The following is a 20471-nucleotide window of genomic DNA, read 5'->3' as shown; positions in this document are numbered from 1 at the left end:
GTGAAGGCATCCATGTACGAAGAGATCCTTCATCTAAAGCAAGGAACGGCCACCGTCGTGGAATACCATAAACGATTCCTCGAGCTGGCATGCTTCGCGCCAGAACTTGTCCCCACCGAGGTAACCAAGGTAGAAAGATTCGTATCGGGCCTCAACTTTGAAGCCCGGAAGGCACTAGTGGTAAGCAGACCTCGGACCCTCAACGAGGCTTACGTCAGTGCCGCAAATCTCTATCGAATCCAACTACTCCAACGCGGAGTTCAGGAACAAATGCGAAAAGGGAACACCGGGAGTGGGGCACCGCCGGTGAAAAGAACAAGGAACGACACCGGTACAAGGTCGAACAACCCAATCAATCCAAGACCGCCCCTGGGGAACAATGAAGCTAACCCAAGAAGCTTCCCTTGCCCGAGATGCAACAAAAGCCACAGAGGCAAGGACTGCGCTGGCAACCCCTGGCGATGCTTCAACTGCGGGGAGGAAGGACACAAGGTCTTCCAGTGCACTCGACCCCAAAGACCACGCCCCGCCACCGTGGGTCAACACGGGGGCACCAGTCACCAGGGGGCTATGGTGCTCCTGGAAAAGTATTCGTCATGAGCCAAACGCAAGCCAGTCTCGGAAACGGAGAAGATCTAGAAGGGGAAAACCCAATCCCGGAAGACGAGGACCATACGGATCCCACAGAAGAAAACCCAGAAAACGAATTCTGTCTAGGATAAAACATCACCCCCCTTGTAATCGCCCCCTGTATCGTATGGACCACCTATTTAGCTTAAATACTTCGAAAAACGTTATGTCTACTTAGCTTAGCTACTTCGAAAGTATTATGAATAAAGATCTTTTATCAAATTTCGGTTCCACTACGAAGATAAAGCACAAGTCAAACCATCAACCCAACCCTTCTCCCACTAAAGGACAAAATAAGGAAAAAAAAACAAAAGAGGGCCACGCCACCAAGAAATGCCTAATGTTACCAATGGGGATTAAACTCTAGACCTCCCACTTATAAGGCTAAGTTCTTAACCACTAGCCCATGTGTGTTTCTTGAAACTCTAAGGGGATAACCCCTTGTTAAACCCCTCTAAGTCCCTAAAACCCACAAAACCCCTAAATCAAAAACCCTTCTTCTTCTTCTTCTTCCCCTCTTCTTCCCCACTTCCTCTCCTTCTCTCTTCCACACGCCCCACCGTCCCCACCATAACCACACCCCCCAACCACGCAACGCCACCAGCCGGACGCCGCCGCCACCCGACCGACCTCCACCAGCCTCGTGCCACCGCGTCGCCGGCCAGCCGCATCACCGGAGATCGACCGCAACACCGCCCGGAGGCCACCCAGCGGAGACCCGCTGCCACCTCTACCCAGACACCAACCCCACGCCATCTCCTCCACACCGTGACCCCGCCTCGCCGCCGCTTCCCTCGCAAACGGAAGACGCCGCCCCGCCGAGAAAACCCGCCGGAAAAACGCGCCGGAGCGCCGCCCATCTCGCCGGAGGCCCACCGGAAAATCGCCGGAGGTCCGCACCACCAAAGAAAGGTTCGCGATGCCGAAAAAGCCCCTCAGGATCCCACCCCAGAATGGAACAACGCCGATTACACCGTAATCGGAGGTAAAGCACTCGAACCCGACCAATTCTCTCCGGAATTGGTTGATATGCTTAAACACCAAGGGCTCCTAGATGTATACCTCACCATCAAAGGGGATACATACCCCGAGTTGGTGAAGGAATTCTATCAACACCTTGTGGCCACCAAACGGGGTGACAAGATAGAAATCGCCACCAAGTTCCGTGACAAGGAAATTGTGCTTTCTGAAGGCCGGTTGGCCTAGCTCTTGAAATTGACCACCACGGGTTTGTTTAACTATGACCGAAAGGGGTGGATTGATACCCAAACCACGGGATACAAGGACTATCTCGGGTATTTACTCGGGAAAGAGGACGGGTTCACCTCGGCCACTCGACCAAACCGAAAGTGGCTATCGGCGGAACAAAAGATATTGGTTATGATTATAACCGATAGCCTCTTGCCCACCAATAACAAGAGCAAGGATGTGGGGAGCTTGGAGTGCACCTTTGCGTATCTCCTAAAACATAAAATCAAGTTCAACCTGCCGGCACTCATGCTAAAGCACATAGAGTTCTGCAAGACAAACAACCGGCTTAGCCTACCCTACGGGATGACCCTAAGTTGGATCATGGAGAAAAAGGGGGTAGACCTAAGCCACACCGAGGTCAAAACCGCCAACGGCATCGTTTTCAATGCCTAAAACCTCCGCCGCAACGACATCTACTACACCGAAGGGGGACACTATCTCACCCTCGAAGAAATTTGCCAAAAACCCGAGGAAGAACGGAGGGAATTGGTTGAACGGTTGGACATCTCCAACAAAAAGCTCAAGCGAGCCATGCAGGACTGTGGAGGAACAGGAGGAGGACAACGAGCCCTACCCACTGGCACACCCACGAGGGCTCGGTCAATGAGCGCATACTCGCGCAACTCAACCGACAGAATCAAATCATGGAACAAGGGTTCTCATCCTTGATTCACACCACGCGCGCGCTCGATCAGAGGGTAGCAGCGATCGAGGCCGCTTTGGGCACTCGTGGGGCATCCAGTTCCAGCGCAGGGAACCAAGGTACACCCGAAACTTCTCTATCACAACACCACCAAAAGTTCAGCCTGCCCCGAGCCAAGACAAAAGCAGGGCCGCATTCCTAATCAGGAGGCCGAGATACGAGATGTCTAGTGGTGAAAGAATGGACTATAACACCGGGCTTCGGGGACGAAGCCCCTTGTAAGGGGGGGAGAGTGTAACACCCCGCGTTACGGCCCCTAAAGCTAATTAATTAATTAACCAATAGCCCAAAAGAAAGAATAAACTATAAATGATTAATTAGGGAAAAAGGCCCACCATATTCCGTGGGCCCTCATATCTAAACCCAACCCGTAATCCCAATAGGATTAGACTCTAAATAAGATCCCTAGATCTATAAATAGGGAACATAGGAGACACCTAGAACTGCCCACAATAATCTCCCACCACCCAAAGAGTTCCAAGATTCCCCCTAGGAGAAATCAAGAAAGCCTAAAGAAAGATCCTTCATAGCCAAGGAATTAACTAAGGCTAAGAGGTAACCCATGTCTCAACAAAACCTATTTTCATAGTTATGATTCCCCCTTAGGGTTTCCCCATATTATTGTGTATTGGCGAGTTATGATGATTATTATTGATGATTGATGTGATGATCCCATGAGGGATCTTGATAATCTTGATATTGGGAGTTTCTTGATAATTATGATGATCTTGATCATTAATTGGGATTCTTGATAATTATGTGTTGTTCTTGATAATGTTATTCTTACCGAATCTTGCAATTAGGAGACGAATCGTATTCCCGTTGATATAAAAGTGATTAGAACCCTAGGTCGTATCGTATGATCTTATTCTTGGTTTATCGGGTGGGAAATCGCATGTTTGGGTGTTGTTTATGTTTAGAAAAGCATGATAGGTTATGTGCCGTACGTTTCCCGTGATTGATCCGTTAATTGCCTATGTGTTGCCGTTAATTGCGTGTAAAGTGTCTAAGCATGGTTTCGGGTTCCATAACGGTTCCCGGGGCGTATTTGACGAAAAAGAGTCAGTGGGGGGTAGGTGGGGGGTAGGGGACCCGCCACCTACCCAGAGCCGTGAACCACTGCCTGGCAGCGGGGGGCCGGCTGTAACACCCCTGATTTTCAAGACATTTAAAACTTAATAATAAAGGTAACATCTCATTAAATCCCAAAACGTAACATAAGTGTACGGGGTGCTATGCCACACCTGGGCTAGAGAACCCAGGTGCACAGGCTGTCTAACTACTATCCTCTGAAATATAAATGCATAATATGGCACGCAGGCCGAAAGGGAAACTATACTACTTCTACGCTCCAGTTCTAGCGCGCTCCAGTGCTATAATCCTCTGTGCCTGAAAGCCAAATATATCTGTTCAGCGAGAGATGCTGGTAACCCACTCCAACGCGTTGAAATACAATACATATAGCAATATATATATAGATATACAAAAACCATTTTGAGCATGAGAATATATCCTACGAACTCTAGCTTTAAAATCGGGAATGACTCGACAGATAAGGCCAGACACAAGCAGCAGCTATAATGAGCATATGCAGTTCACAACAGATAAGGCAGATAAGGCAAAGCATAACAATAATCATAACCCAACATGAACAATCCCCAATATAAATCCCATAGTCACATCCCCCAAGACACTCAAAATCACCACTCATCCATATCACAACACATAACACACTTTGTTGGCGCCACAGGACCAATCGCATGCCCATACATGAGGGTCAGCGCATATAGCTCTGACACGGCCCCGCAGCACCCTGCCCCGTATCGCAACACGGAGGGGTCGATCGCAACCGACCGATGAACCGCAGCTCATCATAGTGTTTGATCGCAACCAAACAGTGGACCGCAGCCCAAGAGAGTATGTCATCTAACTGTAGCCAGGAATTCCCATCTGACTACAGCCAACCTCTGAACCGCAGCTCAGGAAAGATGTCACCTGATTGCAGCCAGGAATTCCCATCTGACTACAACCAGCTTCTGGACCGCAGCCCAGGATACCGTCATCCGACTACAGCCAGGAATTCCCATCTGACCATAGCCGGCTTCTGAACCGCAGCTCAGGATAACCAATCCGATCGCAACCGAATTGGGGCAACACGCACACATAACACATAGCAAGCACATGCAACCCACATTACACATTGGGAAGGGGGGGAAAACGTATAATAAAACCTATGCGTGATCCATCACTTACTAAGAATAGTCCTAAGGGGTTCATACTCCTTCCACCTAGGTCAACGGGATACCAATTCAACTAGCATGCAAGATAATAGACTCATAAACTTACGAATGGTACCCGAAACATCAAAATAGACATAGGCACGACAAGCGGGGTCCGTTGGGACACCACGGGGATCGGGGAAACATCAAACGGGGAAGCCGGGGTCCCGAGGGGGGGAAGATTCCAGCGGGTAGCCGGTGGGTGGGGGTCCACCCGCCGGCTGCCCGCCGGTAACACTGTTCCGGGCAGCGGGTGCCCGGCGGGCAGCTGCCCGCCCGCCGGCTGCCCGCTGCCGGAGCTGCCCAAATTGCCGTGGGTAGGTGGTGGGTCCCCTACCCCCCCCTGACTCTTTTCACCACTTTTCGTCCCGGGAACCATTGTGGAACCCGAAACCATGCTTAGACACTTTTCAACGTAATTAACGACAACACATAGACAATTAACGGATCAAATACGATAAACGAACGGCACATAACCTATCATGCTTTTCTAATCATAATCAACACCCAAACATGCGATTTCCCCACCCGGTAATCCAAGAATAATATCATACGATACAACCTAGGGTTCTAATCACTTTTATATCAACAAGAATACAATTCGTCTTCTAATTGCAAGATTCGGTAGGAACAACACATAATCATCAAGGATACCAATTAATCATCAAAAACATCATAATCATCAAGAACAACACATAATCATCAAAACCCCAATTAATCATCAAGAACATCATAATTATCAAGAAACTCCCAATATCAAGGTTATCAAGATTCCTCATGGAATCATTATATCGACATCAATAATAATCATCATCAATCGCCATTTACAACAATATGGGGGAAACCGTAAGGGGAAATCATAGCTATGAAAATAGGTTTTGTTGAGACATGGGTTACCTCTTAGCCTTAATTAATTCCTTGGCTATGAAGGATCTTTTGTTTAAGCTTTCTTGATTTCTTGATTTCTTCTAAGGGAATTCTTGGAGCTCTCCTGGGGTGGTGGGGCGTGTAGACGTGTGGGGGTTCTAGGTGCCTCTTAAGTCCCCTATTTATATATTTAGGAGTCCTGGTTAGGAACTAATATTATGGGCTTGCTAATTCTATTCCTCTTGGAACTAAGGATTGGGTTTAGGGATAAGGGTCCATGGCCCATAGTGGACCATATTAATTAATTAAAGGAAATCCTAATCGTAGTCTGAATAGTAAAAGGCCTACTTCCTTTATTCCTAATAGATAACTAGGTCTAGGATTCCTAATTAGAATCTGAATAGTAAAGGGTTTACTTTCTTTATTCCTAATAGGCTTAGGACTCTAATTTAGGCAAGGGTCCACGGTTCATGGTGGACCTTTATTAACTAATTAAAGGAAACCTAACCGAATTAAATCATATTTAATTATTATTAACGGGATTAATTTAATAATTAATCTGGGATTGAAGGCCGTAACACGGGGTGTTACACTCTCCCCCCTCACGAGAAGCTTCGTCCCTGAAGCTTGGAAATCATTGCAGGGTTAACGAGTCAAGAGAAGAACCGTGGTCCTATAGAGAAGGTATTCCACGGGGAAATTGTATACTTGCACGCCTATGTGTGTTGGGTTCTTGGGAGCGATTGGGTTTTACAGGGCTAAGAGAGTGGGTTTCAAACTTGAGGACACGGTGAATTCAGGAATTAGGATCAAGTTTTCGGGGTTGCAACTTAGGTTGTGAGGTTGCCACTTGTATGGAATTGTTAAAACATGGGATTGAGAATGGGGTCTGAAGGGTAGAAAGGGTTTTGAAATAAGGAAGGGGCCGATTTTCCGAGGGAGGGAAAGGAATTCGGCTAGGATGGGTTAAGGTTTCTCGATCCCAAGTGAATAATCTGGTTAGATGCTTTGATCATGATGCGCCGACGAGCTGATGATCCTCCTTCCTTGGTGTTGGTGCTTGCTTGACTTTAAGATCCTTGTTAGACCTTGCTTCCCAGGCTAAGGTTTCATCCTTCTCTTCCTTCTTGAGGGAATTTCCCGTGGTGATTTAACACTTACTTCTTTAATGCGCCCAAGGTCTTGACCGAGTTGGGTCAACCAAGCCAATCTCTTAGGGCGCATTTCCCAACTTCTTCCCAAAGTCTCTTGGGAGTCGATGGACTTTGGGTTGAATTTCTCTTCTTATTGAATTTCATCTCCTCTTTAGTGGATGAAATTCTTAGTAAGACTTCGTGTCTTACCCGAGGTTCGGCATTGCTGTGCCCTGTTTGTGTTATTTTTAATGATGAAGGTGTCCTTGCGTGCCCTTTTTCCTTTAAAGCGCAGTCGGTTACCAAATCTCGTTGTGGGATGACTCGGTGACTTTACGAGTCACCTCATCTCCTTGTAGGTCCTTAATGACCCTTGAAGTCTTGGCGCGAATGTGTTCTTCACCCTTTTGCTTAGCACCATGGGCTACGTAGTTCTTGATTCCATACAACTTGTAAGGAGTCCTCTGATTTGCTCGGACGATGTCCATGGTTTGGAGGAGTCCCGGTCCCTCCTTAGCATTTTGACTTTTAAGGTTTTCGTGGGTTCTTAGTACGAGTTCCCAACTCGCCTCCTTGGTTTGCGCAATCCTTTACGCCAAACATCCCTAGTCGGTTGTATCGTAGGATCCGATTTCAATTACTCGTGCAACGTAATTGATTGTGATTTCCCGATGGTGTCTCGTGCGTCAAGGTCTTTTACGTAGGACACTATGTTTGGGTGGTCCATGGTTCCTTACCCAAGACTCACATTCCTCAATCGAGGCACACAAGTGCGCCACAAATCAATAAAATGAGGGGTTAAGAAATCAGCACATTGTACCAGTGGGCGCGAGGTGGGCGGTCGTCCGCCTGCCAAGCTCCTGCCAGGGACCCGCCAAGGTCCCGTCAAGGACCCGTTGGGGACCCGCGGGAAAGTGACTAGGAAAAGTCAATTCCTTCGGGAAAGACCCCAAAAATACACAGATTCATGTCCTGACAAGTCCCATGCCCTAGTGCACAATAAAAGGGACTTGGATACATAAGATGACTCATTGTACAATGTTTAGTGATCCTTAAGCACGAGTTCTAGAGGTAGATATACATATACATGTGTATCTATGTTTTCTTGGTCTGGGTTAAAGGGGTGTAAGAAGTGCAAGGGCTATGTTTCAAAGCCGAGGAGCGGATAGGGTCGATGTCTCCAAGGTCGTAATACAGGAAGGGAGGTTGCTACCTTGTACGGGTTTGTTTGTAATGAGGGATCAAGAGCGAGGTTTGGAGTGATAGGATGGATTCTTTAACGAAATGGTACTTGATTGGCAAGGGGAGGGAAAGAGGTTAAGGACTCTTGGTTTCGAGTGATTATGCCTGTTTGGGGCTTGGTTGGGGCGTACAGTCGAACTGGTGATCCCTTTTCCTTGGTTTCGTTTGATTCTAAGATTTTCGTTTGATCTTCTCTTCCCGTGTTGAAGCCCCCCCCCCCCCCTTCGTCTCTATGGCTTCCAGGGGAATTCTCGTGATGGTTTCCGTGCACGTTCCCCTCGGAGGTTCAGAAGTCTGGACTTAGTCGGTTAGTGGGTCAAATCCCTAGGTCTTGACTCCTAATCCTTGCCGAGGGTTCTTAAGGGTCAAGGGGGTTTCGGGTTAGTCTTTCTTGTTCTATTGGGTTTCATCCCTTCCTTGGAGGATGAAATTCTTAGCAAGGCTTTAGGTCCTCCTTGGGGTTCGACCTGTTGCACCTATTTGACGATGTTTTCTGTAGCGAGGGCCCCTGACACATTGAACGTATTGGTTTGCCCGCTCTTGTCAACGCATGGCGTTCTTCGGTGGCGTACATGCTGGCTATGGCTTCTCGTAAAGCCTTCACGGTTTTTCGTGCAAGGGTGGGATGATACGTATTCGTAACTTCCACCTACTTCGCCGATTCCTACCTAACAACTTATTCCAATATTGAATCAATGAATGTCGGTTCTTCACGCCCCTGGGTAGGGTAAGGGCTTTATGCTGCTCTACGGAGTGGGGATATGAACTTAGAGTAAGGGCGATGATTCCAATGCTCATAACAATTTAGGGTTTCCAAGGGTTTGGGTTAGGCGCAACAAAGGGTGAGTAAGGTCATGACGGTTGTGAATTTGCTCTTAAGGTAATTAAGGATTCGGGGTGGGAGTTTTCAACAACTAGGGGTATCAAGATGCTGGGGTTTCAGGGCGGACGATAATTTAAACTGGGGTGGTGGGGTCGTAAGGTGTCGCGATATACTTACCTTGCACCCAAGGATTCGACTAATGGTGTCGTTTATTCGCTACTTTAATCGGTGTCCTAGTTCTCCTTCCTGTTTATTGTAGCTGCAACCCGGGTTTGCCGAGATAAAGCAACTTGTCGGAAGGTGCATGCCATTTGTCTAATCGGGGGTCATCGTGGTTAACCCTGGGTCGGTGAGTATTGCAGTCCGTCCCTTTTAGCAGTCCTGACGTCTTGATGCAACGTCTTTTCACCGCCTCTTCTTAGTAGTTATCCAAACCTACCTTTTCTTTGGTCACGGTCCTTGTCAAGTCTTTTGATGGGAGTTAGGACGAGGCGATTTATTGGGTAAGTGTACGTTACCCAGTTGTGGAAGTAAACTTATCTATTCGCACCCTTACCTGGTGTGGTAAGCGTAGGGGGAGGTTCATTTAAGTTAGAGAGGGATGAAGTGAGGGGGGTCATGTGTAGGTTTCACAATCTCACTGCGCGTCCTAAGATTCCTGAATCCTATGTTCCTAAGTACCTAGAGTTCAAGCCTAGTGTCCTAAAGTCTGGTCTTAAGAGTCTTATCCTAGGGTCAAACTTAGGCTCTGATACCAACTGTAACACCCCTGATTTTCAAGACATTTAAAACTTAATAACAAAGGTAACATCTCATTAAATCCCAAAACGTAACATAAGTGTACGGGGTGCTATGCCACACCTGGGCTAGAGAACCAAGGTGCACAGACTGTCTAACTACTATCCTCTGAAATATAAATGCATAATATGGCACGCAGGCCGAAAGGGAAACTATACTACTTCTACGCTCCAGTTCTAGCGCGCTCCAGTGCTCTAATCCTCTGTGCCTGAAAGCCAAATATATCTGTTCAGCGAGAGATGCTGGTAACCCACTCCAACGCGTTGAAATACAATACATATAGCAATATATATATAGATATACAAAAACCATTTTGAGCATGAGAATATATCCTACGAACTCTAGCTTTAAAATCGGGAATGACTCGACAGATAAGGCAGATAAGGCAAAGCATAACAATAATCATAACCCAACATGAACAATCCCCAATATAAATCCCATAGTCACATCCCCCAAGACACTCAAAATCACCACTCATCCATATCACAACACATAACACACTTTGTTGGCGCCACAGGACCAATCGCATGCCCATACATGAGGGTCAGCGCATATAGCTCTGACTCGGCCCCGCAGCACCCTGCCCCGTATCGCAACACGGAGGGGTCGATCGTAACCGACCGATGAACCGCAGCTCATCATAGTGTTTGATCGCAACCAAACAGTGGACCGCAGCCCAAGAGAGTATGTCATCTAACTGTAGCCAGGAATTCCCATCTGACTACAGCCAGCCTCTGAACCGCAGCTCAGGAAAGATGTCACCTGATTGCAGCCAGGAATTCCCATCTGACTACAACCAGCTTCTGGACCGCAGCCCAGGATACCGTCATCCGACTACAGCCAGGAATTCCCATCTGACCATAGCCGGCTTCTGAACCGCAGCTCAGGATAACCAATCCGATCGCAACCGAATTGGGGCAACACGCACACATAACACATAGCAAGCACATGCAACCCACATTACACATTGGGAAGGGGGGGAAAACGTATAATAAAACCTATGCGTGATCCATCACTTACTAAGAATAGTCCTAAGGGGTTCATACTCCTTCCACCTAGGTCAACGGGATACCAATTCAACTAGCATGCAAGATAATAGACTCATAAACTTACGAATGGTACCCGAAACATCAAAGTAGACATAGGCACGACAAGCGGGGTCCGTTGGGACACCACGGGGATCGGGGAAACATCAAACGGGGAAGCCGGGGTCCCGAGGGGGGGAAGATTCCAGCGGGTAGCCGGTGGGTGGGGGTCCACCCGCCGGCTGCCCGCCGGTAACACTGTTCCGGGCAGCGGGTGCCCGGCGGGCAGCTGCCCGCCCACCGGCTGCCCGCTGCCGGAGCTGCCCGAATTGCCGCTGGTAGGTGGTGGGTCCCCTACCCCCCACCTACCCCCCACTGACTCTTTTCACCACTTTTCGTCCCGGGAACCATTGTGGAACCCGAAACCATGCTTAGACACTTTTCAACGTAATTAACGACAACACATAGACAATTAACGGATCAAATACGATAAACGAACGGCACATAACCTATCATGCTTTTCTAATCATAATCAACACCCAAACATGCGATTTCCCCACCCGGTAATCCAAGAATAATATCATACGATACAACCTTGGGTTCTAATCACTTTTATATCAACAAGAATACAATTCGTCTTCTAATTGCAAGATTCGGTAGGAACAACACATAATCATCAAGGATACCAATTAATCATCAAAAACATCATAATCATCAAGAACAACACATAATCATCAAAACCCCAATTAATCATCAAGAACATCATAATTATCAAGAAACTCCCAATATCAAGGTTATCAAGATTCCTCATGGAATCATTATATCGACATCAATAATAATCATCATCAATCGCCATTTACAACAATATGGGGGAAACCGTAAGGGGAAATCATAGCTATGAAAATAGGTTTTGTTGAGACATGGGTTACCTCTTAGCCTTAATTAATTCCTTGGCTATGAAGGATCTTTTGTTTAAGCTTTCTTGATTTCTTGATTTCTTCTAAGGGAATTCTTGGAGCTCTCCTGGGGTGGTGGGGCGTGTAGACGTGTGGGGGTTCTAGGTGCCTCTTAAGTCCCCTATTTATATATTTAGGAGTCCTGGTTAGGAACTAATATTATGGGCTTGCTAATTCTATTCCTCTTGGAACTAAGGATTGGGTTTAGGGATAAGGGTCCATGGCCCATAGTGGACCATATTAATTAATTAAAGGAAATCCTAATCGTAGTCTGAATAGTAAAAGGCCTACTTCCTTTATTCCTAATAGATAACTAGGTCTAGGATTCCTAATTAGAATCTGAATAGTAAAGGGTTTACTTTCTTTATTCCTAATAGGCTTAGGACTCTAATTTAGGCAAGGGTCCACGGTTCATGGTGGACCTTTATTAATTAATTGAAGGAAACCTAACCGAATTAAATCATATTTAATTATTATTAACGCGATTAATTTAATAATTAATCTGGGATTGAAGGCCGTAACACGGGGTGTTACACCGGCGGGCGGGTCGCTGCCCGCCGGCGACCCGCTGCCCGGAACAGTAATTTCGGCGGGCAGCCGACGGGTGGCCCCCCACCCACCGGCTACCCGCTGGAAATTTGTCCCGCCCGGGACCCCGGCTTCCCCGTTTGATGTTACCCCGACCCCCGTGGTGTCCCAACAGACTCCGTTTATCGTGCCTATGTCTAGTTTTATGTTTCGGGTACCGTTCGTAGGTTTATGAGTCTAATATATTGCATGCTAGTTGAATTGGTATCCCGTTGACCTAGGTGGAAGAAGTATGAACCCCTTAGGTCTATTCTTAGTATGTGATGGATCACGCATAGGGTTGATATACACTTTATCCCCCTTCCCAATGTGTAATGTGGGTTGCATGTGCTTGCTATGTGTTATGTGTGTGTATGTTTCCCCAATTCGGTTGCGATCGGATTGGTTATCCTGGGCTGCGGTTCAAAAGCTGGCTGCGGTCAGATTGATACTCTTGGGCTGCGGTCCACCGTTTGGTTGCGATGAAACGTTTCTATTCGAGCTGCGGTTCGTCCTCTTTCCTGGCTGCGGTCAGATGACACTCTATTGGGCTGCGGTCCACTGTTTGGTTGCGATCAAACACTATGATGAGCTGCGGTTCATCGGTCGGTTGCGATCGACCCCCCCGTGTTGCGATACGGGGCATGGTGCTGCGGGGCCGTGTCAGAGCTATATGCGCTGACCCTTATGTATGGGCATGCGATTGGTCCTGTGGCGCCAACAAAGTGCGTTATGTGTTGTGATATGGTTGAGTTGTGATTATGAGTGCCTTGGGGATGTGACTATGGGTTTTATGTTAGGGATTGTTCATGATGGGTTGTGACTTTTATAACTGTTTATGCTTTGCCTTATCTGCCTTATCTATTGTGAGATGCTTATGACTTTTATAATTGTTGCTTGTGTCTAGCCTTATCCGTCGAGTCATTCCTGGTTTCAAAGCTCGAGTTCGTAGGATATATCTTCATGCTCAAAATGGTTTTCGTATATCTATATATATCTCTATACGTATTGTATTACAACGCGTTGGAGTGGGTTACCAGCATCTCTCGCTGAACAGATATATTTGGCTTTCAGGCACAGAGGACTAGAGCACTGGAGCGCGCTAGAACTGGAGCGTAGAAGTAGATTAGTTTCCCCTTTCGGCCTGCGTGCCATATTATGCATTGTATTTCGATGGATATTAGTTAGATAGCCTGTGCACCTGGGTTCTCTAGCCCAGGTGTGGCATAGCACCCCGTACACTTATGGTATACTTTGGGATGTAATGTGATATTACCTTTATTATATAAGTTTTAAATGTCTTGAAAATTTGGGGTGTTACACCAGGATCCCCTTAATTAATTAAGGTGTCCCACCATGGATCATGGACCCTTATCCTTAAACCAAACCCTTAGTCCTATAAGGAATAGGATAAGTGAATCTATACTATTCAGACCCCAGTTAGGACACCTAAATATATATATATAAGGACTTAGGAAGCACTTAGAAATCCCACCACTATTCAGACCCCAGTTATTCCCAGTAATTCCCCTGTCACCAAACGTAGGAGAACCCACGAGGAGAAGATCTTAGAGAAAGAACCTTAGTAGCAAAGGATTCTAATTAAGGCTAAGAGGTAACCCATGTCTCAACAAAACCTATTTTCCTCGCTATATCTTATTCATTGGCTCCTTTGATATATGATTATGTGCTTGAGTCTTAATAGGGCTTTGCGTAGGGTTTATATGGAGTTTATATGATGATCTTGATGTTTATGTGTTAATCCTGATGCTTATGTGATAATCTTGATGTTCTTGATACTATGATAAGTTATATGAATGATCTTGTGTTTTGATTATGTCTAGAGCCCTAGGGTAATAACATGGATTTCGTATTATGTTATTCTTGGTATGCTTGGTTGGGGATTTGCATGATCGGGTGTTGAGTCTTAGCATGTTTAGAAATTGTGTTAGCAAGTATTTGGTGTGATTCTTGGTTTAATTCCGTTGATTGAATAAGTGGTGTGGTCATTATGTGTTTGAATGTGTTTGGACATGGTTTCGGGTTCCACAAGGGATCCCGGGGCCATAAAGTTGCATGTGTATCAATGGGGGGTAGGTGGGGGACTGACCACCCTCCACCTTCCCGCCGCTACTGTTCCAACGGGCAGCCTGGGGGAGATGGACTGCCCGCCGGCCACCCGCTGGAACAGTACCCGCCGCCGGCGGGTGGTCTTCCACCCGCCACCTACCCGCTAGAATTATGGCGTTGTTCTTAGAGTTTTTCCCCGTTTGATGTTTCCCAGTGTCCCGTTGTACTCCATTTGTCGTATGTGAGTCTAGTTTGATATTTCGGGTGCCGTTCTTAGGATAAAAGCGTCTTGTGTATTGAATGCTAGTTGAATTGGTATCGCGTTGCCGAGGAGGAAGTTGTATGATCCCGTATGTGTGTCATGAGTGGTTTAATATGGTTTGTTACGTATGAGCTATATTAGGATAAGTGTTCCCAAATGATTCCCCCTCGTTATGTGTTAATGTAGGATGCATGTTGTTTGGTTTCTATTTTGATTGTGCATGATACTCGAATTGGTTGCGATCAATTGGCTATAATGACTATCAGGTGGGTTGAGAACCACCAGGTATTAACCCGACCGGTTGCGATCGGTCGGCTATACAAGCAGTTGGATTAGTTGAGAAGCACTAGCAAGACTTCTGTATTGCGTTGGATCAACATAGGGAGTGGCAACATCGTCGGCGGTTTTCGCGGTAGAGACAGGCGTGACCACTGGCTTACAGTCCACTATGCTGGCACGTTTGAGAATATCCTTCATGTACCGTTGTTGAGATAAAAACATACCACCAGATAGCGGGACAGTTTCAATTCCCAAAAAGAAAGAAGGCACACTCATATCACGAACTTTAAACTCAAGTGCCAATTTATTAATAAGACCAGTAACACGGTCTGAGTCGGACCCCATAATCAAAATGTCATCAACATACACCAAGAAATAAAGACGAACATTATCACAATAATAGATAAAAAGGGACACATTAGTCTTTGAAGGGGCAAAGCCCACAGAGACTAGAAAATCATGTAGCCTTATGAACCATGCACGTGGAGCCTGTTTGAGACAGTAGAGAGATTTTTTAAGGAAACACACATGATCAGGTAATGACTGATCCTCATAACCAGGTGGTTGGCACATGTAAACAGTCTCAGCTAGCTCGCCATTCAAAAAAGCATTTTGAATATCCAACTAGCGAATAGACCACCCACGCGATATGGCTAAAGATAAGAGAAGACGTACCGTAGTGGGTTTAACCACAGGACTAAATGTCTCAAAAAAATCCTCTCCAACAACCTAATTAAAACCCTTGGCCACCAACCGTGCTTTATGACGTTCTATTGAACCATCGGCCTTCCGTTTAGTTCTGAAAACCCACTTGCAACCAACAGCATTCATACCTGGTTGAGAAGGAACAAGACGCCATGTATGATTATGAACCAAGGCATTGAACTCTGCGTCCATTGCATCATGCCACTCAGGAAACTTGACCGCTTGAGAGTAACATGTAGGCTCAGACACCACGGTGGAAATAGTGGTTAAGGCAACATGTTGATGCGGACCCGAACTACGAGTGTTCATGCCATGCGACCGAGGAGGCGGATTGGAATGCCGAGGACGCCCGCACGGTCTTCCGCGCTGCTCAACCTGCTGGTCCGAGACAGTCCGCTCACTCGATGCGGACAGCTCGTGACCAGCACCGTCACCATGGCCAGAAACCAACACGGGCTCATCAATCTACCGAGTGCCATCAACAAAGGTGGCCAAGACATCATTCCCTCGGCTCATCAAAACCAGTGCGGTGGCCCACGGATCGGATCGTGGCTTAGGAACCTGCGAGGCAATAGGAAAAACAAAAGGAAACACAATCTCATCGAACCGCATGTGGCGACAAATAAAGGCCTTGTTAGTGTTAGTATCTAAACAACGATAACCACGATGAGACGGGGGGTAACCCAGAAAGACACACGGAGATGAACGAAATTGTAGCTTATTTCGATTATATAGACGCAAAACAAGAAAGCACAAACAACCAAATACCCACAAGTAAGAGTAAGATGGGGGAGAACGATGCAAACGAAAGTGTGGTGACTAATTAGGCAAAACACGAGTGGGCATTTTATTTATAAGATAGAGAGTAGTCTCAAAAGCATAGTCCCAGAAACGAGAAGGAATAGATGCTTGAGCCATTAAGGACAGTCTTATCTCAACAACATGACGATGCTTGGGCTCCACCCGTCCATTCTGTTCATGAGTATAGGCACAAGATAGCCTGTGACGAATACCTAGAGAAGAAAGGGTGGAACCAAGCTTCTTATATTCTCCCCCTAAATCAGATTGAAAAGCAATAATCTTGCAGGAAAAACAACGTTCAACAAGTGGCCGAAACTTATCAAATATGCCATATAATTCAGAATTGGCACGCATCGGATAATACCATATATACCGTGTGTAATCATCCACAGACAATACAAAATATTTAAAGCCATTCGCAGAAAGTAACGGCGCAGGGCCCCAAACATCAGAATATATTAATTCTAAAGGATGTGTACTAGTAGTTTTAACACAAGATAATGGAAAACGAGATCATTTTCCCAATTGACAAGAGGAACAAACATTGGGAAGATCATTCGAATTAAAAGTACTTACCAAGGAAGACTCTAAAATTTTTCGTAAGACTCGAGAGTGCGGATGCCCCAACCGCATATGCCAGACAAAAGATGAACGCGCAGCAACGAATGAAACTGGAGCAGGACAGGACGCATGCCATCAGATGCATGCCCTTTAAATAGGAATTTCTTGGTCAAAATTTCTTTCACAAAGAAACAAACTGGGTGAAACTCAAAGAAAACATTATTATCTTGGGCAAAATGCTGGACAGATAATAATGAACAAGAAAGATCAGGAACATGCAAAACATCATTTAACTTAAAAGCCCTAGAATTAGTGGCTAGCGAAGCTTAACCAACATTAACAATAGGCAAACATGTACCACTACCAACACGAAGAATCTCAGTGTAACACCCCAGATTTTCAAGACTTTTTAAAACTTATAATAAATGTAGAATCTTATTAAATCCCAACATATAATACAAGCGTTCGGGGTGCTATGCCACACCTGGGCTAGAGAATCCAAGTGCACAGGCTAACTAACTAATATCCTCAAAAGCATAAAGTATATACATGGCACGCAGGCCGAAGGGGAAACTATCTACTTCTACACTCCAAGTTCTAGCGTGCTCCAGTGACTTAATCTTCTGTGCCTGAAAGCCAAATATATCTGTTCAGCGAGAGATGCTGGAAACCCACTCTAACGCGTTGAAATACAATACATATAGAGATATATATAGATATACGAAAACCATTTTGAGCATGAAGATATATCCTACGAACTCTAGCTTTAAAACCGGGGATGACTCGACAGATAAGGCCAGACACCAGCAATAGTTATAACAACCATATGCAGTTCACAACAGATAAGGCAGATAAGGCAAGGCATAAACGATAACCATAACCCAACATAAACAGTCCCCAACATAAAACCCAGAGTCACATCCCCCAAGACACTCATAATCACAACTCATCCATATCACAACACATAGCACACTTTGTTGGCGCCACAGGACCAATCGCATGCCCATAAATGAGGGTCAGCGCATATAGCTCTGACACGGCCCCGCAGCACCTTGCCCCGTATCGCAACACGGAGGGGTTGATCACAACCGACCGATGAACCGCAGCTCATCATAGTGTTTGATCGCAACCAAACAGTGGACCGCAGCCCAAGAGAATGTCATCTGACCGCAGCCAGGAAAGAGGACGAACCGCAGCTCGTATAGAAACTTTTGATCGCTACCAAACGGTGGACCGCAGCCCAAGTGTATCCATCTGACCGCAGCCAGCTTCTGAACCGCATCTCAGGATAACCAATCCGATCGCAACTGAATTGGGGTAGCATACACACGTAACACACCGCAAGCACATGCAACCCACATTACACATTGGGAAGGGGGATAAAACGTATAACAAAGCCTATGCGTGATCCATCACATACTAAGAATAGTCCTAAGGGGTTCATACTCCTTCCACCTAGGTCAACGGGGTACCAATTCATCTAGCATGCAATATTTTAGACTCATAAACATACGAACGGTACCCGAAATATCAAAGTAGACAAAGGCACGATAAACGGAGTCCGTTGGGACACCACGGGGGTGGGGGAAACATCAAACGGGGAAGCCGAAGTCCCAAGGGGGAATAAATTCCAGCGGGCAGCCGGCGGGTGGGGCCACCCGCCGGCTGCCCGCCGGAAGTACTGTTCCGGGCAGCGGGTCGCGGGCGGGCAGCTGCCCGCCCGCCGGCCACCCGCTGCCGGGCGGTGTTTCACGGCCACGGGTAGGTGGCGGGTCCCATACCCCCCCACCTACCCCCCACTGACACTTTTCATCACTTTTACGCCCCGGGAACCGTTGTGGAACCCGAAACCAGGCTTAGGCACTTTACAACGCAATTAACGACAACACGTAGACAATTAACGGATCAACCACGAGAAACGAACGGCACATAACCTATCATGCTTTTCTAAACATAATCAACACCCAAACATGCGATTTCCCCACCCGATAATCCGAGAATAATATCATACGATACAACCTAGGGTTCTAATCAGTTTTATATCAACAAGAATACGATTCGCCTTCTAATTGCAAGATTCGGTAAGAATAACACATAAACATCAAGGGTATCACACAATTATCAAGAACAACACATAATCATCAAGAACTCCATATAATCATCAAGAACTCCCTAATTATCAAGAATCTCCCATCATCAAGATTATCAAGATCCCTCATGGGATCATCGCATCAAACATCAATAATAATCATCTTATCTCGCCAATACCCCATAATTGGGGGAAACCCTAAGGGGGAATCATAGCTATGAAAATAGGTTTTGTTGAGACATGGGTTACCTCTTAGCCTTGATTAATTCCTTGGCTATGAAGGGTCTTTCTTTAAGCTTTCTTGATTTCCCCTAAGGGAATTCTTGGAAGTCTTTGGGTGGTGAGAGATTAATGTGGTGGGGATTCTAGGTGCCTCCTAAGTTCCCTATTTATATATTTAAGACTCCTAGTTAGGGCCTGAATGGTATGGGTTTACTAATTCTATTCCTTATAGGGCTAGGGCTTGTTTTAGGGATAAGGGTCCATGGTCCATAGTGGACCATATTAATTAAAGAGGATCCAAATCATAATCTGAATAGTAAAAGGCCTACTTCCTTTATTCCCAATAGGCTTAAGACTCTTAGTTCTGGCGAGGGTCCACGGTTCACGGTGGACCTCATTAATTGATTAAAGGTAAACCTAATATAATTAAATCATATTTAATTATTTATTAATGGGATTAATGAAATAATTAATCCGGGATTGAAGGCCGTAACACGGGGTGTTACACTCTCCCCCCCTTACGAGAAGCTTCGTCCCCGAAGCTTGGAAATTATTGCAGGGTTAACGAGTCAAGAGTAGAACCGTGGTCCTATAGAGATGGTATTCCATCGGGAAATTGTATACTTGTACGCCTATGGGTGTTGGGTTTTTGGGAACGATTAGGTTTACAGGGCTAAGAGAGTGGGTTTCAAACTTGAGGACACGGTGAATTCAGGAGTTAGGATCAAGTTTTCAAGGTTGCAACTTAGGTTGTGAGGTTTCCACCTTGTATGGAATCGTTAAACATGGAATTAAGAATGGGGTTTGAAGGGTAGAAAGGGTTTTGAAACAAGGAAGGGGCCGATTTTCCGAGGGAGGGAAAGGAATTCGGCTAGGATGGGTTAAGGTCTCTCGATCCTAAGTGAATAATCTGGTTAGATGCTTTGATCATGATGCGTCGACGAGCTGATGATCCTCCTTCCTTGGTGTTGGTACTTGCTTGTCTTTAAGATCCATGTTAGACCTTGCTTCCCAGGCTAATGTTTCATCCTTCTCTTCTATCTTGAGGGAATTTCCCTGTTGCGATTCAACACTTACTTCTTTAATGCGCCCAAGGTCTTGACCAAGTTGGGTCAACCAAGCCAATCTCTTAAGGCGCATTTCCCAAATTCTTCCCAAAGTCTCTTGGGAGTCGATGGACTTGGGGTTGAATTTCTCTTCTTATTGAA

This window comes from Ipomoea nil, unplaced genomic scaffold (genome assembly GCF_001879475.1).
Source record: "Ipomoea nil cultivar Tokyo-kokei standard unplaced genomic scaffold, Asagao_1.1 scaffold2928, whole genome shotgun sequence".
In the NCBI taxonomy this organism is placed as follows: Eukaryota; Viridiplantae; Streptophyta; class Magnoliopsida; order Solanales; family Convolvulaceae; genus Ipomoea; species Ipomoea nil.
Note: the sequence above shows the minus strand (reverse complement) of the source record.